The 22,111-nt window shown below is 53.4% G+C and overlaps 1 protein-coding gene and 1 long non-coding RNA gene across 2 annotated transcripts in view; one reads left to right on the forward strand and one right to left on the reverse strand.

The window, feature by feature from the left end:
* The window catches only part of BICRA (BRD4 interacting chromatin remodeling complex associated protein), a 73,549-nt gene extending 58,288 nt beyond the window's left edge, over nucleotides 1-15,261 (reverse strand). Inside the window, exon 1 of the mRNA XM_040252426.1 lies at nucleotides 15,123-15,261. The gene's annotated coding sequence lies outside the window, so the exon portion shown is untranslated. The remainder of the gene's footprint in view (nucleotides 1-15,122) is intronic.
* Nucleotides 15,262-15,594: 333 nt separating this feature from the next.
* On the forward strand, nucleotides 15,595-16,415 carry LOC120872220. The gene is made up of 2 exons (XR_005723202.1): nucleotides 15,595-15,837; nucleotides 16,201-16,415. It is a non-coding gene; the product is annotated as an uncharacterized LOC120872220 (long non-coding RNA).
* The last annotated feature ends 5,696 nt before the right edge of the window (nucleotides 16,416-22,111 follow it).

The raw sequence follows: 22,111 nt of genomic DNA on the forward strand, positions 1-22,111 counted from the left end.
CAGAATGGACAAATACCAAGGTCTTACCGTATAGCACAGGGAACTGTACTAAACAGTCTGTATAAACCATAATGGGAAAGAATATGAAAAAGAATGTGTGTATAAATATATATATATATAAACTCAATCACTTTATTATATGCCAGAAGCTAACACATTATAAATCAACTATACTTCAATTAAAAAGGAAAAAATAAAAAAAAAAGAGGGACTTTCCTGGTGGTCCAGTGACTAAGACTCTGAGTTCCCAATGCAGGGGGCCCTCATTTGATCCCTAGTTAGGGAACTAGATGCCACATGGTGCAACTAAGACCAGGCGTAGCCAAGAACATAAATATTAAAATGAATAAACGTAACAGGAAGAAAACAAAAGAATGGAGTCCGAGATTGCTGTCACGGAAATAATTCTAAGACGTTTATTCAAGTTAAAAGAGCCAGGTGTAAAATAATTCACATGAAACATGTGATCAAGAGGGGAGAAAAATGTACTCATAGAATAGAGGGGCAGAATGAATGCACCCCAAACTCCTCACAGAAGGCCCACTGGAGGGGGCAGGATGAGGGGACGGTGAAAAGACTTTCACGGTGCTATATATGACTTTCTTCCCTCCGTATTAATAATTCATACGGATCTGCCTTCAAGTTGTTAAGCCCCAGAGTGGCGGCTCAGATGGTAAAGAATCCGCATGTATGCAGGAGATCCAGGTTCAATCCCTGGGTCTGGAAGATGCCCTGGAGAAGAAAATGGCAACCCACTCCAGTATTCTTGCCTGGAAAAATCCCATGGGCGAAGGAGCCTAGCAGGCTATACAGTCCACAGGGTCGCAGAGAGTCAGACATGACTGGGTGACTGACATTTTCACTTTTAATTTCAAAGAGTTAAATCCTAAAGGAAATCAAACCAGTCAATCCTAAAGGAAATCAACCCTGACTACTCATTGGAAGGACTGATGCTAAAGCTCCAATACTTTGGCCACCTGATGCGAAGAGTAGACTCACTGGAAAAGATCTTGATGCAGGGAAAGACTGAAGGCAGGAGGAGAAGGGGACGACAGAGGATGAAATGGTTGGATGGCATCACCGACTCAATGGACGTGAGTTTGAGTAAACTCCGGGAGGCGGTGAGGAACAGGGAGGCCTGGTGCGCTGCAGTCCTGGGGGTCGCAAAGGCTGAACCACCACCGAAGAGTTAAATCTGACTTTAGCTTCTCTGGTGGCTCAGGTGGTAAAGAATCTGCCTGCAGGGCAGGAGACCGGGTTGATCCCTGGATGGGGAAGACCCCCTGGAGAAGGGAATGGCTACCCACTACAGTATTCCTGCTTGGAGAATCCCATGGACACAGGAGCCTGGTGGGCTACAGTCTGTGGGGTCACAAAGAGTTGAACACGACTGAGCGACTAATTCACACTTTCACTTTAGTATCCAGGGCAGAACCCTTGAAGCAACTCAAAAATCATCCAGAAACCACTCTATCCCTTGCTACTCAAATGTATGGCCCCAGACCAAGTGCAGCCTCGGTGTCCCCTGCGAGCCAGCCGGAAATGCAGAGTCTGAGGGCTGCCACAGACCCTGCACTTGAACAGGCTCCCCAAGGGATTCATGCTCAAGGTGGAGAAACTGTTGATCTGCAACACAGCCCAACCTGTCCACACCAGCAGGTACAGACTAAAGGCTGGTTAGTGATAATAACAGCAACCAACATCTACAACGGGCTTACTGAGTGTCAGGCCCTGGATGGTACCTTATCTCAATGAAGCTCCACAGACACCCCAAGGGGTAGATCGTTTCTGTCTACAACCCCATTTCTGCAATTCCGACCTCAAAAATCTCTAAAAACCAACTCCTTTCCCCCACCCCCCACTTTACTCTCATTGAGGGGTGGGGGGAAGGCAAAAGTTGACCTGCCGTGACCATCCTTCCATATCCTGCTTAGTATAAACTGTCCCAGATATACTGGGTGAAGTTCCTTTAGGTTTTTCCGTAAGCTGCTCTGGAAAAACCCAAACGAACTTTTTTGGCCTACCCAATATTAGCAGCAGAAATAGTATTTGCTGCAAAATTCTTTAGCCTCTTTGGGGAAGGAGAGCTGCCCTGCCCGGATGGGAGCTGTTCTACCTCATCTAGCCTGCTCTTGGCTCTGAAATATTCTGAATGTTGAAACACCACTGAAGCCAGTTACTACCATAAATTTACAGCACTTCTGCTGACATGTGACGTCATCTATGAAACCTCTGCAAGGCAGGCATCAGGCCCTTCTTGCTGATGGGGAAACTGAGGCTGAGCGGGGTGGAGAAGCTCCTGCGCCCAGCCAAATCTGCCTTCTGGAGTCCTGACCCCTTCGGGCAGGCCTCGCTGACTCACACTCAGTCATCCACCCGGCTCCATCACAAACTCACAAACACATCCCACAAACTCACAAACATATCTGTTGCCTGGAGGAAGCACAAGGTTATGTTAATGAAGACACCAAGGAGTGGAGAGGGAGAAAGAGGAGGGAGGGAGGCCTCCTGCTGAGCCAAGACCTCTCCCCCCAAACCAGGCCAGATCCCAGGGCAATAGTAGGAAGGGGTAAGGGCAGCTTCTGGATTATGGGCTTTGGTCCTGGCCCCTGCAACAAGCAGGCAGTGAGGCTTTATGGCTAAAAGCCTGGGCTCTGGGGCTAAACTGGGCAGTCTGGGAGGCAGAGTTGGGAGGAGGGGTAGGCGGGAATCCCCTCTACCCTTCAGCAGCTGTGTCACTCCGGGCAAGTCACTTAACCTCCCTGGGCCTCAGTCTGCTCATCTGTACAACTTTAACTGTTGTTCAGTTGCTCTTTGCGACCCCATGGACTGCAGCACACCAGGTTTCCGCATCCATCACTATCTCCCGAAGCTTGCTCAAACTCATGTCCATTGTCAGCGATGCCATCCAACCATTTCATCCAGTTGCCCCCATCTTCTCCCACCCTCAACCTTTCTGTACAATGGGGGTTGCCCATTGCACCTACCTCCTAAGTTTCCACGTGTGTAACGGAGTCAGGTCTTGGGAAGGCCCTACACCAGTGCCAGCATTGAGTGAGCTGTTATTATTAGTGTTGCTATGGTAACTGGATCCACCCTCCCCGCCCCGAAATCCTCCACCAAAGGTTGGGATGTAGAGTCAAGCATGCATTTCTCTGGGGGGAAGGTCAGTGGCCTCCAAACAGGTTCGCTAAAGAATCCTCAAACTAAGGACCACCACCTGCTCTTAATCGGGCAGAAACAGATTCACTTTAGGGCTTCCCAGGTGGCGCTATTGAAAAGAACCGCCTGCCAGTGCAGGAGACATAATAGACCCAGGTTCGATCCCTGGGTTGGGAAGATCCCCTGGAGGAGGGCATGGCAACCCACTCCAATCTTCTTGCCTGGAGAATCCCACAGACAGAGAAGCCTGCAGTAAGACACAACTGAAGTGACTTAGCTTCAGCACGTGCTCTTAAGACCTCTAAAGATAAGAGGCGGCTGCCTTCTTCCAGCCGTGGCAGGACTGCCAAAGCTCCCTCCCTCCTAGCAGCTGGCAATACGACCAGCTTCCCCTCAACCTTCTCCTCCCGTCTCCAAGCAGGTCTGCACTGGCCTCCTGAACTCCTTCCCAGCTACACAAACACCCTTCTGCCTTCACTCCCCTCTCCTCCTCATCTCCTGACCTATAACCAGCACCACCCCCTCCTGCCTCTTCTAGAATCTTCCTTCCCTCTTTTTCCCTAAGCCTGTGCCAATCCTAGGAATCTCTGTCTCTAAGCCTGTCCCCTCTTTCATGCAGTGAATACTGAGTCTGTACTTCTTCCCAGTCAGGTCTGAGGGATGAATCCTGACAAGGAAATAAACCAAGTGACGTAGATGAAGTTGGACAGGGTCATCAAGGAAGGTTTCCTGGAGGAGAGGGTATTTAAACTGAGGCCTGCAGGACAGGACGAGGAGCCCAGAGACAGGAAGGAGTGGGTAAAGATGAGGGCAAGGAGAGGCAAGAGCAAAGGTGGGAGGGGGCAGGAACCAGTTGGGTGCCTGAAGAAAGCAAGGTGAAAAGGCAGGAGATGAGGTCAAGGAGATAAGCCCAGGCCAGACTACTGGGCTTCGTGAGAGGAGGGGAGGGCTAGATTTTCACCTGAAAACACTAGGGAGCCAGAGAATAGCAGATATAGATATAGATTTTCAATCTCAGGCTGCCAAGAGCTCCATCTGCCTGCCTGCCTTCCATCCATTTATCCAGTATCCATTCAGCCATCTTCCATTCATCCATCCCGCTATCCCTGAAGCAATCCATCTTTCTTGACTCCTCACCATATTCCAGTCCGCCTCAGCTCCTCCACGCCCATCAAACCCAGGCTCCTCCCTCTCTCTGTTTTGGCCAAAGAAGCTCCCACCTCTCCTGTCCTCTCCTGGAGGAACGGTCCCCATCCCTGGGGCTCGAGTAATCACTCTGGGTCGGCGTCTCTCACTCGCAATGCCTCCAGTTCATTCATTCCTCCCGTCTGCACCTTTCCACCAGCCAAGAGGGTGCTGGAGTTTTCTTCTCTGGGGTTTGTGCTCCCCAAACCACAGACACCACTACAGCGTCCCATGAAATGGTACCTGCATCCACTCAGTCGCTCAAGCCAGTGACCTTGGATCATCCTGGAAACCCTCTTCCTCTTATGTCCCATCAACAAAATCTGGGCACCTCAGATCTCAGTCCCAGTGTGCTAGTCCCTCTTTCCCTGGAAGTTTTATGCAAAGCATCCCGGGGTCCTCTGCTAGAAATGGTCTGCAGCCCAAAGCCCCCTCCCAACCCTCCATCCCTGAAGCCCCCCTCCTCCAGGAAGCCTGCCCTGATGCATCAATATAGCCCAACAGCCATGCCTCCTCCAGGCCAGCCCAGGAGACACTCCCGAGATACAGATCTCACCTAGCTGGGAGGATGGGTGTGTTTGGGGCTTACTCCCCTCTCAGTCCCTGAGGGTAGAGCTCTGAGACCAGGGACAGGAGAGGCCTGCTGTGCAGGTCTCAATTAACTAGCAGGAAGCACCTGGATTCAAATCCTTGCTCCACTAGCAGCTAGCAGTGTTGACCTTGGAAGAGACATTTCACCGCTGATAACCACAACCGAAGGAGTCCCACAGTAGGAAGAAGCAGGCGAGATGGATTAGTGGCAATATGGAGAAACACGGGGCAACACAGGGCGGGGCCTGAAAGTGGGGGTGCTGGGCAAAAAAGACACAGAAGAAGAAATACAGCAGGAGCCTCTGGAGAAAGCAAAAATACACCACACAGAGCAAACAGTTTGCCAGGGCACTGAACGATCTGCCAGGGCAGAAGGCCAGGGAAGGGGATGGGAATAAAAGGGGATTGTATACAGACTTATAAATCTATACTTGCAGATATTTGTATATAACATATACATTTATTATATGCTCACCATAGTGCTAAATTTACATTTACTATTAAACTATTATACAAACTACAATGATATGGAACATGTGGAAATGTACGTGTATACATTTTTTTTTCCTTTTTTTTTTTTTACTGTCTGTTTGCTTAAAGTAGGCTTATGTTAGGAACTCCCTTAGATAAAACTCCCTCTTCTACAGGGCCTTCCCAGGTGGCTCAGTGGTAAAGAACTCACCTGCTAATGCAGGAGACTCAGGTTTGATCCCTGGGTTGGGAAGATCCCCTGGAGAAGAAAATGGCAACCCACTCCATTATTCTTGCTGGGGAAATCCCGTGGACAGAGGAGCCTGGTGGGCTACAGTCCATGGGGTTGCAAAGAGTCGGGCACGACTTCATAAACAACAACAACTCCTGCTACACAGTTTGGCCCAGAAATGGGCTCGGCGTCCCTGTGACAAATGGAGACGCAGTGTCCTGCCCCTTAATGATCTCAAGAAAAAAAAAGCAGGACTGTGGAAGGGGGACGGGGCGGGGAGAAGAGCTGGGTGGACGTCAGGGAATTCTGCTTGTCCAGCTAGACAGAAATCTGACAAAGAGAAACAACACTTCATGAAGCAGTTTTGAGATGTAGGGGGCAAACCGTAGGCATTCAGAAAAGCGAAAGTGTGAGTCACTCAGACGTGTCTGACTCTCTGCAACCCCATGGACTGCAGCCCACCAGGCTCCTCTGTCTGTGGAATTCTCCAGGCAAGAATACTGGAGTGAGTAGACACTCCCTTCTCCAGGGCATCCTGCTGACCCAGAGATGGCACCGGGGTCTCCTGCATTGCAGGCAGGAGACCATCTGAGCCACCAGGGCAGCCCGAAGGGTTGCACAAACCTGAAGGCCAGAATGGAAGAGAGATTTTCCCAAAACTGTTACCAACCGAGACCTGAGTCTATATCCATCTATAAAAGGAGATGCAGCTTACAAGCGACAGCTAAGATTTGACAGAACACAGAATGGCTGGTTTCCAGTCTGTGACTAAACTCAGGGGGACAGCACTTGAGCACCGCCCCCCACCACCCCGCATCTCGGTGTTTCCATTGAGCAAGGGCCAGGCTCCCGTCCTGACCTGCCCCACGGGCCCTGATTCACTCCCTCTCTGTAGATAGTTAGGGAGCGCCTACTGGGCACCGGGAAGGCAGCCAGGGTAGGACGTAACAGCGCCTATGGAGCAAGGGTCATGAGCAGCTGGGAGACCAGTGGCCTCCTGTCCGGAGCCCTGCAGCTTTGAGGGCTGGGCATCCTGAGCCAAGGAAGGGGCACTCAGGGGTAGGGCGTGATAAAAGTGCTAAGGGGATAGGTCCAGGGCAGTGATGGAGGTGGCTAAGTTGGCCCAGGCCCCACCCACCAGGACTCTCAGGAGATATGTTCCAAGTGGGAGCCCAGGATTGGCACTGTTAACAAACACCACTGGTGCTTTGGAAGCAAATGGATCACCCTTTTTAAGAAATAGAATGGTGACTCCAAACACAGGCTCTCTGCTCGGCTTTCTTCACCCCTGTGACATGTCCATCCTTCAGTCAGTCAGTTGGTCAGTCAACAAACATCTCCAAAATTCCTATTGCACGCCAGGAGCTGGGAACACGGGCACGCTGTTTCTTTCCTTCCATAGTTTAGAGTCGAGTGAGAAAGCCAGGCCTGGAGGGACGCTCACAGGACATCTACATCCCAACAGAGCTACAAGGGGCGGTGTAGTGAGTAGAGACAGCATCCCCAGACTAGGGGCTGAGGAAGGCACCCAGGCGAGGGGCTCTTGAATGATGAGATTCCAGGGGGGTGGGGAGCGGGAAGATCTCTCTCTCCGGAGAGAAAGGAGGGAAAACCTTCCCAAGGACTCCTGCTTGGTGAAAACCAGGCAGGCCGTCCTGAGACCACGACTACATGGCCTAATCTCAAGACAGTGATGCTGAGATGCTCAACCCAAAGGACCAGGCAGGTCTGCGAGAGTCTATGGGATTCGAGAAGAGGCAAGGCAGATCTGCAAGCCCCGACATGAGGGAGCAGCAGGGTGTTGACTAGGAGGGGGCACAAGGGAACTTTCTGGCTGCGATGCAAACGCTCTAGGTCTTGACAGGGTGCGGATTACACAGGCGGCTACCATTTGGCAAGACTCGGGGAGAAGCATCGGTCATCTCTGTGCGTTCAGTTGTGTATGTCAATTACATCCGGTGAAAGGATAAGTGGGAAATATATGCCTTTCTGTGAAAGAACACACACTTCCACAGAACCAGGAGGTCACTGTGCAGGTTCTGGGGAGAGGAATGAAGCCAGTGTGGCGAGAGCTTGCCAGGACAAGGGGAGCCCGGCCCGACCAGGTAAAGAGCTGAGAATTCTTCCAGGGATCCCCCCACCTCGCCTCGGGGGCTGAGTGTCCGAGGATGGGTGAGGTGCTTCCTTGAAGGACAGAAGGGAGGTTATACAGTCCAGCCAACTGTCACAAGCGTCTTGGGAGGCCAGTACTGTGGGCATCAGCCTGCCCAGCACCACACAGTGAAGGAGAGGCAGGACAGCATGCCTCCTCTGGAAAAAGGGGACCCAGGGACCCTCAATCTGCAGGTGTCCTGGGGGAACAGGTTGCAGAGACCACCGGGGCTCCCTCCAGGGCCCCAGGGGTCATTAACAAGGATCCCACAGCCATAGCCAGACATTACTCCTTCACTGCGCTCCCAAGGCTGCCAGGCTGGGACCTACGGGGCATAGGGGGTGGGGTGGGGAGTCATCGAGAAGTCAGCAACCCTTTCGCCTCAGCAAGGACAAGAAACACTTCGAAGGAGAATTACAGAGAGATGGAGTGAGCAAGAGGAGGGGAGAAAGGCAACTGGGCCTGGCTGGGGGACTCCAGAGACATGGACCCTTTCTCTGACCTCTGAACCCTGGAAGGAGCCTTTGGTTACAGTCCCCTTGTGGCACACCTGGAAGGAATCACGACAGTGACATCAGTGACCTGCCAAGCGCTTACTCGGAGCCAGGCACTTGCAAAACACTTTTCCACGCGGGACCTTATTTAACAAATGCAAAAGCTCTCAGAAGAACCACCAGTTATTATCCCTGTACTTCTGGTTCTCTAATCTGGAATAAGAGGAGGATAGTAACTTGCCTCCGAGTCACAAAGTCAGGAGGGGCAGAAAGAGGACCCGAAGCCCTCACTGTCATCTATCCGTCCCCCTGTCAACAGCCCACCTTCTCTGTGATTTCTGCACAGAATATCAGAACCCCCAACCCACACAATACACATCCAGGCATAAATCCCCGAGCCTGTGTGATGTGAAACAGCTGCCAGTGTGCAAAGCCTGGGGTGGCCAAGACAGGATGGGACAATCTGACCACAGCTTACCGCCTGCAGCCTTGATTGCCCCCACCTGTGAAATGGGCAGATCCCAGACATGATGAAGTAGATTCTGGATGCCAAAAATAATAATACCATTAAAAACGTTAATGTTACAGTTGAACTGATACAGCGTTTGGAATTTGCTTAAACACTTTAGCAGAAAAGGGAAAGGAAAGGGCAGAAATGAGGAGGGAGGATCAGGAAAAACTGGCAAAGCTGGAGATGGATACACGGGGGTTGATTATTCTATTCTCTCAACTCTTGGTGGGTGCTTTAAAATTTCCATGATAAAAAGTTAAAATAACAACAAGCAAAGCGAACCTTCCCTGTGCAGTCCTGCAAGCCACGGTCTGTCTTAAAAGCTCTCCTACATCTTCACTCATTTAAGCCTCACAGTGACCCCATGAGTTTTGTCAGAGATGAGGAAACTGAGGCCCAAAGGGGCACTTGATTCCCTTGGATTCTTCTTTTCAATTAAAATGGCCAACATTGTCTGCCCAGGGTTTTAGGGGAAGGAGGCAAAGACTTGGTATCTAATTCCACGGGAGACTTTGGTACTTCTCTCCATCACTATCAACATCATCACCGCCATCACCACCATGATCAGCACTATTACCATCATCATCACCATCACAACCATGAACGTTTGCTGAGCACTGGCGATGTGCCAGGCACCATGTGACGCACTCAACAACCGTGAGCACAAAGGTGGGTCTCCCGTCACAGCCACTCTTCCAGGTAAGGAGACTGAGGCCCAGAGCGGGGTGGCCCCGTCCAACCCCAGGGCCGCGCCCCCTTGCTGCATGCCAGAGCAGCCTGCCCTGTGCCCTCCGCAGCCAAGCATTACAGAATGCCAACGTTCCCTATGTGCCTTTTGGGAAGACAATGGAAAGCTTTCAGAGCAGGGAAGTCAGCATGGGGCCCATGGGAGAAAAGTAATCATAGCGAAAACAACGGCAACATCAGATGCTGATTCCCAAACACCAACTGCCCGCCGGCCCACTGCCTCCTCCTGCTCTTACAGCCCTGCCAGGGAGATGCCACGGGCCCATTTCACAGACAAGGAAACCAAGACCTGAGGAAGGATCACTCGCCCAAGGTCACACTGCAGGTAAGTGCAAAGGTCATCTCCCCTGCCTATCAGTAAGGGAGTTCACAGCCCAGGATTAAGGGGTTCCTGCCCCCAGGTGATAGGACTGCCACCGAATGACAGATGACACTGCCACGGACAGCCTAGACTAGGCTACCTATGAGTTTGGTAGATACTATTTAATCCTCGTAACAAAGTTTCCAAAGATAGGTACTGAGACCGGCCCATTTAACAGAAGGGAAAACTGAGGCCCAGAGTCAGCAAGTCCTCAGCCTGCAGCCATTCAACCAGCAAGTGGCAGAACCTGGATTTGAACCAACAGCACTCATGCCCTTGATCTCCACCTGGGGTGGGTGCAGGTTACGGGCAGGAAGGAGGGGGCAAGGAGGTCATGAGAAGCAAAGACAATGGGGCGGACTGGCGGGATGACTTGAACAGGAGGGGGAATGACTTCCTTCAAGATTCAGCTGCACAGGTGCCTCCTTCATGTGACTCAATGACAAATAGCAGGCTCTTGACCCATCAATCCTGCCTCCAGTATATCTTGGCGGCATACCTGTTTCCTGAAACACCAAGCAGAGGTCTGTCCTCCTGTTCAGCAGGTAGAAACATCAGGAAACACCTCCATATCCATACTGAGTCATGGAGGACGTGCCCACACCAAGGAATACAACGCAGTCAAGAAAAATCCAGAGGAAACCCTCTGGGTACTGTGTACGTCTCCCAGGGAGATGAAGCAAAACAAGCAACATGCAGGACAATGGGCAGAGGGTTCTAGCATGTGTAAAATACATATTTTTAAAGACATACACATGTACACAAATGTATGTGCACAGAACATCAGGATTGTGGAGTCGCCTCTGGGGAGTTGGGAGACTGGGGAGGTCCCAGAGGAGGAACGGGGAGCTATGTTTGGCATCTTGAATTTGTCCTGGGTATCACTCAGGAGGAAAAAAAAAGAGAGAGGGAGAAAGAAGATGTTTCCTCCCTGGAGCCTCTGCAAACCACCCAGACAGAATGGATCAAGTCCTCCAGCAGCCTTGAAGAAAACTCTTCTCTCTGCCCTCCTCCTGAACTGGGTCCCCATATCATAACTGGGCCCTGGAGCCCAGGCACACAGAAGACCCTCAGGAAGTTTGATTAGGAACAATTAGAGACACAAAGGCCTTCTCTCCAGCTTCTCCTGCCAGCAGATCCCCAGCATCAGCGAATATCCATAAACTCAGGACACAATACTCATTGTTGCCAAGCCAGAGATGTCTTAGAAAACTCTCTCTCTTTCCTGCTGGGGGTATCCTGCGTGCTGCTGAGACACAAAGGCTTCAGTGGATGGGGACAGAACTCTAATGGTGGGACCCCAGGCAGGGGAGAAGTCTAGGGAAGGGAGGAGGAGGGAATCCTCGGGGACCACTTAACCAAACATTTCCCACGTGTCTCGGGAGTGACACATTCTAACTGGAGAGCCAACTCAGGCCCTCCGCCCTCAGAGTGCGGGGGACAAACATGGGTATGAACCAGTGGCGGGGGTGGGGGGTGGGGGGGGAGGTGCCGCCCAAGTGATTGTGCTTGGTGGGGAAAAGTGTTTCATACCATGGATGTAAAACAGGCAACTTGCTGTTTCCAGTAAAAGTCAGGGAGCCCGGTGAGGGAGAGACCCCAGAGAGATCAAGGCAAGATAACCATGCCCCCCACCCCTCTCCCCTGCAGGGCGGGAGAGGCAGAAAGGCAACCCTTCACTGCTTTCCAAGCCCAGGCCGTCTAGAAAGGAATGCCATGTTTTCCTGTTTCCAATTAACTTCCCCCCACCAGCAGCCCTCTGCATTCTTGAGACCAGGAGTCAAGACAGCCACGGGGGAGAGCTGGGGAGGGTGACTCTGGTTGTGACTGGGCCTGGGGTGAAAAGGTGACCCCCCACCCCAGGACCCTCACACACACCCCAGGACCTCTCTAGCCAGGCTCTCAGGGCTTGGCGCTGACCCCTGGGCCCTTTCAAAGGGGAGAGGGGGGAGACCCCCACACATCCCCAGGGAAAGTTGGGGAAGGCCCCAGAGGCCTCTGGGAAGGAAGTTGGCAAATAAGAGGGCGGGGCATAGGCCTGTCACTCTTGGGCCTTACTCATGCTTCCCCCACTTCCCTCCCAACCCCCCAAAAATCAGGAAGCACTCACTCCAGAGAGGCCCACAGCCCCGCCCCTCCTGCCCCCACCCCACAGGGATTATTATGACTTCTTATGCCTGTCACCTTAGGAAAGTATCAGCAAGGGGTCCCTGAAAGTGTTCGCCCTTCTCCAACGGTACCCCCCAGCCCCTTCATCCCTGCAGTCTGGGTTGGAATCCCCTCTCAGCCACGGACCGCAGTTTCCTTATCTGTAAAATGGCAAGGTCACCCCTACAGCCTCCCTCCCGGGGTAGGCTGGGCCCTCCACAGCCCTTCTCCCTCATGCCAGACACCCACCCACCCAAGGGTTTATTTGGCACCAGTAAGTGCTGAAGGGAAAGGGTCCCAGCAAGCTGGAGGAAGGGGGTCACCAAAGTGAAACTATTTTGTGGTGCTCATCCACCACAGGGAATTCCTCCAGGGTGGATGCCTTTTGCTGGTCACCCTCAAAAACCCAGCCCCCCAACATTCCTCCCCACCCCTACAGGCCAGCCATATTCCCGCAGAGTGAGGGGAAAACAAAAATAACACGCGTGGATAAAACTTTCAGCCACTGCGAGGTCAGTTAGAGAGGCTCTAATGGTCCCCCCGCCTCTGCCGATGAGGAAACTGAGGACAAGTGAGTTGAATCTAGTGCCTGAGGTCGCAGGGTGGGACAAGGAGCCTGCCACCCGGGCCACGGAGAGGATGGGCAGGGACTTCTCTGCCAGCTGTGTCACAGCACCACGCAGGGTCGCCAGGCAGAACCACAACGAAGTTTCCAAGTAGCTCAGCGTCCCTACCAGCAAGGCTGAGGAGCAGCACGCTGGGCCAAGAGCCAGCTCAGGTGCAGGAAGAGGATGACAGAGGGGCCAACTACCAAGTGCCCACCCCCCTCAAGCCCCACCCAGCAAGGCCTGGGGCCCCCCTTCTCCCGACCCCCACGTCTTCAACCCTCAGCTCCTGCAGGTGAACCCTTTGCTTGGGCCACAGGTGAAAGCACCCTGCCCTCAGCCCAGCTGACCCCTTACGCGTACTCTGGGGCGGGGGGGGGGGGGGGGGTTTGGCAACTCCTTCCCGGTCTCTTCTACATTTGAGACCCAGCTGAAGTCAAAGGGACGAAAATGCCAAAAGCAGGTACAGGCAGACCTAACAGTTTTGAGCTGAGCTGGGAAAACTTGAGATGGTTACAGACTGGGGCCGTGGGACCCTGGGCGAGTCACTCAACTGCTGTGAGCCTCCATTAGCCTGTCTGCAAAATGGGAATCACATAACTGACCCCCCCAACTTCCTCCTTGGGTTGTGGCCAGTGTGTAGCTCACCTAACAGCGGCTAATCCCTAGTGCTCTCTGGGTAGGGAGATGTTATTTCCGGCTTCTAGGAGTGGGGGAGCTCCGAGGGAGGGGCAGGGGGTGTAGGTAAGCATACCCCGTAAGGCCCGCTGGACACTGGCACGGGGGTCCTCATCTGCCCACCTCCCCGGTTCTCCCATCACCCCAGCAGGTCAGAGATGACGGAGCCCCCCGCCCAACTCCCATCCCAAGTGGGGGTTGAGGTTGAAAGCACAGAGCGCTTATCAGAAATCTCAGGCCGTGAAGTCTGGGGTGTTCCGAAAAACTGTTTCCTTGAGGAGCAGCCGGCGAAAGAAGGTGTGAGGGGAAAGCAGACACATCCCCCCAGACGGTTACACTATCGGCGGGCTGTGACAAAAGGGGCCGCCTGGCCGGCATCAGTCCAGGCACGGGCAGCAGCAGCCCTGGCCCGAGCACACCGGAGCGCTGGGACCTGTCACCCCGGCCTCCCGGGGAGCGCTAACACAGCGGCCTCTGACCCCACCTCCCGGGAAGTTCAGCTGCTCAGAACCACAAAGCAAAACAAAGGGGTGCGGAGAGGAAGGAGCCGCCGAGGCTCCAATCACCGCTGCCTCCCCAGCCCGCCCGCGGCTCCTCGCCCCGCTCGCCGCTGGCCGCGGACCAAGGCCTGGGCAGCTCCCCGGTCCCTTGTCTCCCCGCGGGCCGCCCGTGACAGGAGCCGGAGAAGCCGCCGAGGGGCAACCAGGGATGGGAAAACCAGATGGGTCCGGCCCTCCTCCCGCCTCCTCCATCCCTCCCTCCGGGTGCCCGCGGCCTGGCCGCCCTCCGCAGGGGCCCGGGGAGGCCTCGGGCCCGGCTCGGCCGGGCTCACCCCAGGGAAAAGGTTGCCTTTGTCTAAAGGTCACCACCCGAGCGCGGTGCCCGGGCTGGGCCTGGTGCCTCCCATTCCCCGGCCGAGGGGGTGGAGATGGGGGGCCGCCCCAAATCTCGGGAGGTGACAGGGGTAAGGCTCACTTCCCTCCTCCCCCCTACCGCCCTCCCCGTAACGGCCCCCTCCAGGACCCGCCAGCTAGCGGGGGAGGGGGTCAATTCCTTCCCCTGCTGGGGGGTGGGGGACCAAGTCAACTCCTTTCATTGTTTAGGGGCGATGGGGAGGGGGAGACCCAGTGGCCGCCTTCCGCATCCATCCCCCACCAGCTTGCCAGAGGCCCTGTTTCTCCCCGGACCCCCGGGAGTGATTTGAGGAGGGGGCGCAGGGCACGGGGAGAAGAGGGGGAAGATGAAGGCTCGCCGGCTCCGGCCGGGAAACCGCCATCCGCTCCCCCGTGGCCCTCTTCTTCTCCGAAAGGCGGGGAGCGGAGGGAGGGGAAGGGGCCCCCGGGCCGGGGGAGGGGGTCTCCCCGCCCCTCCCCCCGTGGAACGTTAGCTCTCGTTTTTCCGCCGCTCCATTGTATCCCCGGCAGCCGGCGGGAGGGCCGGGGAGGCACCGGGCGCGGGCAGGCGAGCCCGGGGTGGGTGGGCGGGGGGGTCCCCGCAGGATAAGGGCGGTGGCGATGGTGGGAGAGAAGCGGGGGGTGGAGGGAAGCTGCCGGGGGTGGTGGGCGCGGAGCAGAAAAAGAGGCAGCGGGCGCTGCGCCCCGGTTGGGGGGCTGAGTGTTGAGTGTCGGGGGGGTGGGCTCGGCCCCGGCTTCGGCTCCCCCAACACACACCCTCGCCGCCAACCCCCACTCCCCCCCTCGCTTTTGCGCCCTGTCACAGCCCCGACTCGCAGGTAGAGAGAGTTAAGAGATTTAAAGAGAAATTGCTACATTGTGAGAAACTCACCCTGATGTTTGAGCAGCCGTCGGCGCGGGGTCTCCGAGACGGCCCCGCACGGGCTGCAAAGGGAGGACCCAGAAGGGGCCGACCGGCCGGGCCGGTCAGCGCACTGCCTGATCGCATGGCGGCCGCCCGGCGGCCTCTGCCAGGCCCTTGCCGCCGCCGCGCGCCGCGGCCCGGGCGCCCCGGACTCGCGCCCGCTCCGGGCGGGACCCCTCGGGTTTACAAAAAAAAAAAAAAAAAAATTTTTTTTTAATTAATGGAAAAAAAAAAAAAAAAAAAAACCTTGCAGGTTTTGTGTTCCGCACCCCCCCCTTTCCTCCTCCTCCCTCCGCCCTCACCGGGGGACGGGCTTGGAGGAGGCCCCACCCCGCGACTCGGCGAACCAGCTCCGGCTCTGGGCGCGGAGCGGCGGGCCCGCGAGCGAATGGGAGGCTGCGGACGCCCCGGGAGGGTGACCTCCGCGCCGGCACCGCCCCCTCCCCAGCCGGAGTCCCGGGGTTTCGGGGGCGCGCTTTCCCAGGCTCCGGTGGAGTCGACCGACAGCATCGAGCGATGCTCCAGATTAGAGAGAGAGGCTAAAGGGATTGGCGCTCCCGGACCTCGGGCTCGGCTGGGCCGGCTGGGGAAGGGGCGCCGTTCACCCTGGGTGCGCCCCGACTCGGGGGACGGTCGCCTGGCGGGAGGACGCGAGCAGGGGTAACGCCGATGGTTCGAAAAGGTAGCGGGAGTTGAGGATGGAGGATACGGGAGGCCCCGTAGGTGGAATCGCGAAGGAGCCGGGAGTCGGAGTTCAAAGCGTGGAAGGCGCGCGGGGCGGGCGGAGGATGTTCTGGGACTCCTCGCCGGGACCCCGAACGCTGCTTGCTCACTCACCTCAGTCGGCCTTTTGAGCTGCTACGGCCCGGGGAGGGCGCCGGGGACGCGGGTCCGACCTGTCTTACCACCTCCTCGAGGCCTCGCGGGCCGCGCAGATGGGATTCCCAGAAGCCCCGGGACGCCTTGGTGGTGTTGGGTCTGTTTCCGCCTCGCCGGGCTGTGTACGCCTTGCGGGCGTGACAGTTCGATTCGCGTATTCCTTCAGGGAACGCTTGCAGAGCGCCTGCAGTGCGGCCTGCGCCGTGCCCGGGGCCCATTGAGCACCCAGACAGCTCGGAGCTACCCTCCCGGGGCGCACAGGCCAATGGCACCTACACTCTGGTCTGTTATCTTCCGCTTCCCCGGTGCCCTGGAAAAGCCACGTGCATACCGAAGCGACTCAGTAATAATGTGTGTTGAATAAACGAGTGATTGTTTTAAGCTTTGTGTTTTAAGCTTTAGAATTGATCCTGGGATCTTGGTGGTACTATGCATATTATTGAAGAGACCACGGAGGTCCAGGGCCCTGACGCCAACCAGTGAGCCCTTGGTTCACATCCTCCCACTCCCTTTGCTGTGTGACCTTGGGTAAACTACTTCACCTCTCCGTGCCTCCATGTCTAAGGGGAAATCAATAACAGGCGTCATTTCATAGGGTCATTAGGAGAGAATGTTCTCATGGAGAGCAGCACCTGACAGGAAGTGCAGATAAGTGCTGTTATTGTTATAGCAAAAAGGAAATTTTATCCGTCCCAGATGTGAGCACATGTATTGCCCCAAACATAAGCCAGTAGTCAATCTATAAGTTATACAGTGGTCATCCACAGTCCGTGGAGGTATGTGACCCTTCCAGGAACAGCAGTATACACAGACATTATTTTTGTGCAGTTTGCCTTTCATCTGCCAAGATTGAGTCTAGGGGGCTATGCCTTGAGTATTCATGTATGTGCTGTTTTTCCAGTCTTCACCAGACAAGAGACCTCCAGGGACCCCCACCTGGAGGTCTTTAGTGATTCCCACCTTGGTGTTCAGTCTGGAAGCTGTGTCTGACTCTGTGACCCGATGAAGTGCAGCACACCAGGCCTCCCCCCTTGCAGTGTAGAAAACTAAATTGGCTCAGAGAGGAGAAGTGTTTTGCCCAGGGTCACACAGCCAGCAAGCAGGACCTGATCTGAGCTGGGTGGCACTGATGTCTCAGAGATGCCAACCCTGGGGGACTTGGAACTTGGGAATTGTGGGGTTTAAAGTTAGCAGACAGGAGGCATTGCAGGGGTGACTATCCAAGTTTATTCATTCATACAGGAAATATTGTTTATGAGTGTCCAGTCTGCCGAGAATATAGTTGTGACCAAGAGCACCCTGGTTCCTGCCCCAGTACGCGGTCTGATGATGAACAATAAGTTGGTTACCCTCAGTTTCCCCTGCCCTCAGGTTGCAGGTTTCTTTGGTGCACTGTGGTAACCACTCTCCGCCCCCCCCAAACACACACACCCCAGTACAGTACCTGGCACTTAGTAAGTGCTCCAGAAAGATCTATGAAACCATGAGATAATGCCCACCCTTCTACAGACATTCTCTTTGGACCAGGTCCCCAGGAATAGGCATGAGTATGAAAGAAGCCCCCAGTCTAGCCATGGCTGGCAAAGCCCTGGGAGGTCAAACATCCAAGGCCAGAGGAGGGGTCAACATGGGCCCAAAAGGAAAGAGACCTGCTATCCTTTGCAGGGGAGTGACACATACCTTCACTTTGCAGCTCAGATGCAAGTTGGGAGTTCCAGATTCAGAATGGAGTTGGCGATGAGACCCAGAGAGGTTCAGCAACTTGGCCCAGGGATGCCCATCCAGGGGAAGGACTTATTCAGTGCACCTGGGTGTTCTGTTTGTCTCCAAGTCACCAGATGGACCTGGGGCAAGCCACTTCTGCAGCTCCTCCATGTTCTCACCTGTACAATGGGACTGTAGAGTCAGATACCAGAATTCATCTCCCCCAACATTTTCTAATGAACATTTTCAAACATGGAAAAGTTGAAGAAATAGAACAGCAACACCAAAATACCCACCATGAGCACATTCAACAATCAGCACGTTCCTCTCCTTGCCGTGTCACACATCTGTGCCTCTATTCATTCATCAAATCCATCTCATTTTTTTGATGCATTACACACATCTGTGTATCTCTCCCAAACACATGGTTAACACAACCGTAATGACAAGCCCCTGAGCCAGAGAATTAAACCTCAATTCTCATTTTTTGTGTGTGAATGAGAAACCAGAGAGGGTAAGAAACTGGACCAAGGTCACACAGCTGGGGATTCATACCTAGCTCTGTCTGTTCCCAGAGTCCAGACTATGAAGACCACCGGGAGGATGAAATGGATACAAGACATGCAGAAGCTCTTATGGGACAGGGACAAAACAGCATTCAGATGTAAGAAATTAGTACTGGAAAAGATGCACCCAACTTTGCTCAGTGAGCAAATATGCTACATCCCTGTAGCCAACGTGAGCTTGGGTTTCCAGGCCCCTCATCTCGTTTAAGGGCTGTTTTAATTATACTCGTGTAGCAGAAAAGAACAGCTGGAAACCGCCTCCCCCATTCCACCCCACACACACTCATTTGCCACGGAAAAGTCCAGGACATTGGAGAACTAATTTGCCCTCTCCAAGTGGCCAGGATGCCTAGGTCCACTTTTAGTCCACCGGCTCCAAGTCCCGAAGGCTCTCCCAACACTCCAGCCCAGAAGGCTCCCCTCCCCCACCCTCAGTACCAGCGCATTTCTGTCCCACCCCCTCACATTTCAAGTTCTCCACTCCCCCCCTCTCAACCAGACCCTAATCCCCTTTATCTCTAACTGCCTATACCTCCTACCCGTCCCACAGTCCAGCTCCTACTCAGCGGGAGCTTGACCAGAGTCTGGCCTGATTACCATCTCTCTACAGAGAGGCGTGGTTTTCCTTTTTCTTTCTTTCTTTCTTTTTTTTTAAAAACAAGCGGTTTGTGCCTCTGAAAACCAAAACAATGCCCATCGCGGCTCCTCCCTCGCACCCGCAGCTGCGAAGTTTAAAACTTGGTCAACTTAAGTAGCTTTTTGATCTGGGAGGATGTTTCCACTGGTGTTTTTCGTTCTCAGCTGATAGGCACGCTTAAGATTTATGCACTTTTCTGGAGGCGTATAGATTCCATAACAAGAAGGAACAAAACAAAAAACCTTGCGTCTCGGTCAATCCAACGTCAGGGATCCGAATACTAGCCGCCAGGTGGGGAAAAATAGGAGGGCTCGGAGGGCACTGACTCCGGAGCGACCTTCGCCCTCTGACCGCGCCCTTTAAACGTGCCGCGTACAGCGGGAAAGCGCTGCCCTAGCTCCCAGAGACGCTGCCTAACCGGCAGCGGCAAGACCACGCGCGGCCGCGAATCAGGCAGATACAAGCCCAGCCCGACTTCGGGTCCTCAGAGCGGCAAGTGCGAGGGGCGGGGCCCAGTCGCCCATTGGCTCACGCTGGGGGCGGGGTCACGTATTCGTCCCGCCCCCATTCTCCGCCAAGCTAAATAGGTTTCGCGCCGGCCGGGAGAGTTATTCACCGTGGGGCGGGGTCGGGGTTTGTTTACACACTGCTATTGGCTGGATTTGAATCGGCCAGACTGCCGGCTGCGGGGCGGGGCTCCAGAGGGCCCCTGCGGGCTCCTGACAGCTTCAGCCAGGCAGAAGCCGCGCCGGACGCGCCGCTGAAGCATCGGGAGACTGGAGACGGGAGTGCCCTGGGCGGGTGCGGGCAGCGGGGGCCGGCAAGTTTGAGCCTTCCCTTGGCTTCTTGATAAATGCTAAGCAAGGGCGTAGGGAGCATTGTTTTTGTTTCCATAAAAGTGCATAAGGAAAAACAAACCCGGAAACAACCTAGCTGCCCATGGATAGGGGACTCAAGTAAGCTAGGGGACTCAAATAAGCTGTGATCTGGCCCGTAGTGAGCTTCCCAGGTGGCGCTAGTGGTGAAGAACCCGCCCCCTAATGCCAGACACCTAAGAGGCTCGGGTTCGATCCCTAGGTGGGGAAGATCCCCTGGAGAAGGAAATGGCAACCCACCCAAGTGTTAAGAGTCGGACACTACCGAAGAGACTTAGCACTCACGGAGTGGCCCGTAGTGGGACATAAACATAAAATGAGGAAGTAATACATGAACTGACACGAACTGAGCTATGAATTCAGTTAAGGGAAAAAGGCAATAATGGAAGCAGAGTGTATAATAATTTAAGGTGCGTGAGAAAATATAACCTTCTGCTTGTTAAACACGCAGAATATTTTCGAAAGCAAAAACAAACTCCTAACTGCATTTGTCTGTGGAGAGAAGGAGCGAGGTGCGTGGAAGGCAGATCACTTTGGACCTTTGTAAAATTAGCAACTTGTAGCACCTATTCAAAGACATACAGGGTAAACAAAAATATTAAATTCTGAGAACTCTCCCCACGTATCTCATATCTCGAAGCAACTGCCCCTAGGAAAACTCTTGACTAGGCTATAGAGGCCATGGACCCCCAATCTGCGTTCCTTGCATCCCACAATGGTATTGGGGAGTGGGAACGCGTTAGGAAAGAGCTGCTTCACCTACTCAATGACCAAGAGATACCCGGATCCAATGAAGGGTTTTTTTTATTTATTAGTAATCACTGCAGGATTTAACATCCCGACTGGGAGGGAGGGGCACCTTCCTGAGAGACGCTAAGTGGAGGATGTGGGGGAGGCCCTCTTAGGAAAGAGAAGTCAAAACTAGGAGAGGCCCCTTTAAGAAGGAAAGCCAGCCTCCTCTGGTAAACGACGCGAGGCTGACGGAACTGACCGGCAGAAGGGAGAGTTGTCCGGATTTTGACGTTTGTTATTACTCTGTTCCCGGCGATCTGGAGGCGAGGATGAGAACGATTTCCTGCAGCTGAGTTTTGACCTGTTATGGATCTTACTTGTAAAGACTTCCTCTGTATAAGTTCGCTAAAGGATTTGTAAAACATTGTTTACATGTCTGGGAAAGTCACCCAGGCCCGTAGTGAAAACTTGCAGAGCTTGTAGTTCTAAGGAACGCGCCTATCGGAGCTGGCGCTGCCGGCCCAGATACACAGATAAACTCGGTGAATGCCCCAAAGATCCTCGCACCTTCTAACAGCAACCCGTTTTACGAGTATGGAAACTGAGTCACAGAGAGATTATATAACTGCCCACGTCTGGCGTCACAGCTATTTGGACCCTGGCAGCTCTGCTCCACTGTTCATACTTTTAACGAATATTTTACACTTGCCCCTAAAAAACTGCTTTGTCTTTTGATGCATTGTCTTAAAAGCCATAAAAAGCTTAATGCAGATTCTTAATGACGGTGAACCATTTTCTACGCTTTCTGTTGTAAAGGAGTTTTGTGATTTTTTTTAAATTGAATATAGCTGATTTACAATTCGTGTAAGTTTCATGTGTACAGCAAAGTGCCTTGATATATATTTTTCTTCTTTTTCAGATTCTGTCCCCTTAAAGATTGTTATAAAATACTGAGTATAGTTCCCTGTACAATACAGTAGGTCCCTGCTGATTATCTATTTTATATATTATATCGTGTATATGTTAACCCCAAACTCCTAGTTTATCCTTACCCCTCCTTTCCCTTTGGTAACCACAAGTTTGTTTTGTCTCTTTCTGTTTTGTCAATACGTTCATTTGTTTGGGGTTTTGTTTGTTTTCTTTTTGATTCCACGTATAAGCGATATCATATGACATTGTCTTTGGCTTACTTCGCTTAGTATGATCCTCTCTAGGTCCATCCATATTGCTGTAAATAGCGTTATTTCATTATTTTTTATGGTTGAGTAATGTTGTGGATTTTTTTGAAATAAAATAATTTCTGATTTTTTTTTCCCCTAAAATTCTAGATCAGGGCAAGCTTTGTAATTTAATTTAATTTTTTCTTCCTCAATCTTTTTTATTTTTTAAAGTACCTTTCACGAGGAAACATTTTGCCCTAAGCCATCCTACTCCTCTCTCACCATTAAATACTTCCCTAATGATTACCATGTGCGAGGCACACTTCTAACTCACTGAATTGTTACAACAACCCTGAGGTCAAAATGGTTTTAGCGGTCTCACTTCACAGATGAAGAAACCGAG

The sequence above is a fragment of the Oryx dammah genome, unplaced genomic scaffold (genome assembly GCF_014754425.2).
Source record: "Oryx dammah isolate SB20612 unplaced genomic scaffold, SCBI_Odam_1.1 HiC_scaffold_13, whole genome shotgun sequence".
Classification (NCBI taxonomy): domain Eukaryota; kingdom Metazoa; phylum Chordata; class Mammalia; order Artiodactyla; family Bovidae; genus Oryx; species Oryx dammah.